General features: G+C 37.4%; 1 non-coding gene across 1 annotated transcript; it reads right to left on the bottom strand.

Annotated features, from left to right (window-relative positions):
• Window positions 1-4,864: 4,864 nt before the first annotated feature.
• On the bottom strand, window positions 4,865-4,968 carry LOC112761944 (small nucleolar RNA R71). Its single transcript, XR_003182311.1, has one exon. It is a non-coding gene; the product is annotated as a small nucleolar RNA R71 (small nucleolar RNA).
• Window positions 4,969-5,323: the final 355 nt, after the last annotated feature.

Raw genomic sequence — 5,323 nt, 5'->3', positions numbered from 1 at the left:
CCAAGATGCCTACTTTCCAATGCAAGAGGGTCAGAATCCAACAGCATCTGCAGTCCTTTTTCAGCCTCTGAATCAGATTTTTGCTCAGGTCCCTCAATTTCAGCTAGAAAATACCTGAAATTACAGAAAAATACATAAACTCATAGTAAAATCCAGAAATATAATTTTTGAATAAAAACTAATAAAAAATAACTAAAACATACTAAAAACTAAGTAAAAACAATGCCAAAAAGGGTATAAATTATCTGCTCATCAAACCCCTTTTTCTTTATGTTTACCATATTAGTCTTATACTTTATTCATAAATAACCCTTTTGTCCTTGTACTCATAATTATTTGTTTTATCATGCTCTTTTTTTTAAAATGACTGTTTTACTCCTAGACCTCATAACTAAGTAGCTTCACTCTTATATTTTTCAAAATTATCAATTTGCCTTTTCTATCTCCTAACTTACTATTTTGACCTGAAACTTTTTATTAATGAAGGTTTTATCCTTCCTAGCCTATTTTACCATTTTAACCCCAAATTTTTTATCCTTATCCTAGAGATTTGTCATTTTTATACTTTTATCCCTAGACTTTACTACCTTTGTTAATTATGCCCGAAACTTTATTTTATTTACACTTTAGGTCCAAATCTTTTATAATTTCATTTTTATCCCTAAGCCTTCTATGTCCATATTTTTAAACCCAATATTTTACTAATTACAATTTTAACCCACTTTTATCCCAAGTTACATATTGATCCAAAGTTAATGCATCATACTTTTTTCATAGAGTTAAAGATTACGTTTATGTCTCTTTTAGACTCTTTTAGTCACTTTTATTCTAGTCCCTGAATTATTTTATGTTTTCAACCTCTTTAAGCATTCTATGAAATATTTTACTTGCTCTTTATCATTCAAAACTTAGAATTTGTCCCAAGAGCTTTTGTGCCATTTGGCCACCTTCATCATCACATAAATTCATCAAACTTTCATAACAAGTATTAATAGAATGTTTCAAATATTCATTCATGTATCAAGCAATATCATAAACAATCAAAATCATTTATCATCACCGAAATGCCATCAAGCATCAATAGAAACACTTTATTCACATAAGAGGTCTTCTAACTAGTCCTAACCTTCTTTTGCTAGTCTCCTCAAATCACTTTCTTAGTACTTCTAGTCTCCAAAATATCATAAATGCAAACAACACATCATTTAATTAGGAGTAGACCTCATGGCCGAATCCATAGGGAGAGGAAAGGGAATGAATTCTCGCCATCTTAAGCTTGAGTATTGCTGTGTGAATTTCTTAAGGTTCCTAGGGCACGATACATAAGTGAAACATGGTTTAGACAAGAGGAACACAATCTCATGCTTCTTGGAACCATATAGCCGAACATGTTGTGAAAGAAAAGGAAGACTTTCTTACCCTTTTGACGTTAGATTTTTTATGTCTAGTCACTCTTTTGGAAGCTCCTAATGTTGGTTTTTTTTACAAGAAATGAATAACCATAATCTCTTCATGGAACAGTATGATGACCGAATTGAGATGATGAGAAGTGAAGGTATTCTCTTCACTTACGTTGAGGATCTTGAAGGAAAATCAATAGAATGAGAGAGGTAGTCCTAGCTTGTTGGTTGCTTGAGAGGTGGTTGATGCCAGGGCATTTTGGCCAGTTTCACTGACCTTTTCTTTACTATTTTTAGGGTAGTTTCATGCATTTCCTTAGAAAATAAGATAGTTTTGGGTAGATATTCACTTACATCTTGATTCAAGCATAAATTGTGCACTTTACATGATTTCATGAGGATTTTGCATGAATTTAATGACAAATTGGATGTTGTACTTCCCATGACTTGGACTAGAACTTTGATGCACTCTATTGCTTGATTTCAGGACAAAGGAAGCAAGAAAGAACCACGTTAGCAGCCACGTTAATCTAATTAACGTAACTCCTAACGTGGAATGGGAGTAACTTGCAAAGTTAATGAGAAAAGTAATCGCCAATAACGCTCTCGAAGCCATCATTGCCCACGTTAAGAGTCACGTTAACTAAGTTAACGTGAACTCTAACGTGGAGAAAAGGAAATGGAGCCAACGTTAGTGACACTTACCTTTGTCACTAACATTGGGCCAAGCTCATAAGTGGCCACGTTAGTTACCACGTTAACTTAGTTAACGTGGCTGCTAATGTTAAGAAGCAAAAGAGAAGCCAACGTTAGTGACATTTAACTTTGTCACTAACGTTGGCCAAGCCTCCACAAGCCACGTTAACTTCCACGTTAACTTCGTTAACGTGGAAGCCAACGTGAGAAAGTAAATGATCGCCAACGTTAGTGACACCTAACTTTGTCACTAACGTTGGAATGAACCACACAAGCCACAATGAGCCACATTAACTTAGTTAACGTGGAAGCTAACGTGAAGAAGAAAGATGATGAGCCAACGTTAGTGACATTCACCTTTGTCACTAACGTTGGAGATGGCTAGCATTGCTACGTTAGAGGCCACGTTAACCTAGTTAACGTGGACTCTAACGTGGGAGATAGGGGCACATTGGAACGTTAGTGACAAAGTTAAGTGTCACTAACGTTCTTGAAGGTTGGCAAGTTAACGTTAAGAGCCATGTTAACTAAGTTAACGTGGACTCTAACGTAAGAAAGGGGGAGGCTTCTCAACGTTATTGGGAAAGGTAAGTCCCAATAACGTGTGCGAAGGACCAAGAGGCAATGTTAGTGGCAACGTTTGTGCCACTAACGTTGAGGTTAACGTGGCTCTAACTTGGGTCAGGAACGTTAGTGAAAAAGGTGATTGTCACTAACGTTCTTGAACCCACAATTTCACTTAACGTTAACACCACTAACGTCCTGAGCTAAAGTCTCTGCCCACTTCACACTTTCTCTCTGCAAGTAAAACTAAGCCCAATGAAGAAGATAACTGCTTCAAACTCAAGATCCAAAGGCCCATACCCATGACTTGAAGAGCCAACTAGAAGATCAGAAGAGTAGTATATATAGGAGTAGCTTTGAATTAAAATGAGAGTTGGAAATTATAGGGAGCCTCTTGGCATAGAACTACTCTCTGTATTTTACTTTCTCTGCACTTATAGTTTCATCATGTATTCTCCATCTTTGTTTTCATTTTCCAGAGCTATGAACAACTAAACCCCTTTCATTGGGTTAGGGAGCTCTGTTGTAATTTGATGGATCAATACTAGTTTTCATTATTCTTCTTCTATCTTTTCTCTTGATTTTACTTGAAAGCTTTCGATCTTCATCCAATTGGGTAGTTATCTTGGAAAAGAAGCTATTCAAACTTGGATCTCTTCTGAACCTTGAAAGAGGAATGAAGAGATCATGCTAGAAATGCTTTCTCATGCTGGACCAAATTGGGTTTGGATGGATATGTGACTATAATCCTCTCAACACTTGATTTGGGAAATGCATGTGGTATAATCAGTGACCATACTTCATCTTTTCTCATGAGCAATTGACCAAAGAATTGGCTATTGATCAAGATTTGAGAGATTGAATTACAAGAAATTATAATTCGATCACTTAAGATTGCCAATGAGATCAATGAGTGCATTGATTGAGGAAGAGATGAAAATGAAATTGATCCGGAGAATGCAACATCTCCTGAGCCCAATGAACTTCCCATTTCTAATCTTACCCATTCTCTTTAATTTCTGTCATTTACTTTTATGAGCAATTACCCCATTCCCATTTAAGATTCTGCAATTTACTTTCCATCATCTACATTCAGCTCTTTATTTCTAGCATTTACTTTTCTGTTATTTACTTTCCCGCCATTTAATTTTCTATAATTCTCAACTCAAATTTTGATTCACTCAACTAGAACATTCCTCTAATTAAAGTTGCTTGATCAATCAATCCCTGTGGGATTCGACCTCACTCTATTGTGAGTTTTTACTTGACGACAAATTCGGTACACTTGCCGAAGGAAATTTGTTATGAGACAAGTTTTCCATGCATCAAGTTTATGGCGCCGTTGCCGGGGATTGATTATGCATCAACAATGATTAAATTGGAAGATAACTAGATTGAGCATTTTTGTTTTGTTTGATTTAATTTTCTGTTTGAGTAATTCACTTTCAGTTCTGGTTAATTTCTTCCCTTCCCCCTACTTTTTCAATTTTCTTTGTTATTTACAATTCAGTTCACTAACCCATTAATTGTTTGATATATTGCATCACTCACACTAACAGTAACTCTAACAGAATACTTTCTGCATTTATTTTCCTTGCTTGTGCTTTGTTGGTTGTATGACAGGGAGAAGAAGCGGGGCTTCAACTTCCTTTGATTCTGAACCTGAGAGAACCCTCTTTAGATTAAGGAGGGAAGCAAGAGGAAAAAGAGTGGTTGGTGCTGAGGAAGAGGATGAATACTTTGAACCAAACATGGAAGAAAACATGGAAGACCATCGTGAGGAAGAGGCTCACAACCATGGCGGAGGAGGTCGAGCAAATCATGCTAGGGAGGATAGAAGAGTTTTAGGCTCTTACATCAATCCAAACCCAGGAAACTGTGGAAGTAGCATTCAAAATCCAACCATCCATGCCAACAATTTTGAACTAAAACCACAGCTTATCACCCTTGTTCAGAACAACTGTTCATTCGGAGGGAGTGTCCAAGAAGACCCCAATCAACATCTAACCACCTTCCTGAGAATATGTGACACAGTAAAGTCTAATGGTGTTCATCCTGACGCCTATAGACTGCTCTTATTTCCATTCTCACTCAAGGATAAGGCAGCCAAGTGGCTGGAGTCTTTCCCGAAGGAGAGTTTGACAACTTAGGAAGATGTGGTGAACAAATTCTTAGCACGATTCTACCCCCCTCAACGAATCAATAGGCTGAGAGCTGAGGTCCAAACTTTCAGGCAACAAGATGGTGAGACTCTTTATGAAGCATGGGAGAGGTTTAAGGACCGGACAAGGAGGTGTCCACCTAACATGTTCAACGAATAGGTGCAGCTGCACATTTTCTATGAAGGCCTGTCATATGAATCAAAGAAGGCTGTAGACCATTCATCAGGAGGATCTTTGAACAAGAAGAAGACTATTGAGGAAGCCATAGATGTCATTGAAACAGTAGCAGAGAATGACTATTTCTATGCTTCTGAAAGAGGCAACACGAGAGGAGTGATGGAGCTAAACAATGTAGATGCTCTGCTGGCTCAGAACAAGCTCATTGTCAAGCAGCTGGCTGACCTAACCAAGAAGATGGAGAGGAACCAAGTAGCAGTAATCACCACTTCATCAACAACCCAAGAAGGAGTGAATGAAGAAGCAGAGGGAAGTCAGGAGCAA

This window comes from Arachis hypogaea, chromosome 16, assembly GCF_003086295.3.
Source record: "Arachis hypogaea cultivar Tifrunner chromosome 16, arahy.Tifrunner.gnm2.J5K5, whole genome shotgun sequence".
Lineage (NCBI taxonomy): Eukaryota > Viridiplantae > Streptophyta > Magnoliopsida > Fabales > Fabaceae > Arachis > Arachis hypogaea.
Note: the sequence above shows the minus strand (reverse complement) of the source record. Positions and strands in the feature narration are given on the sequence as shown.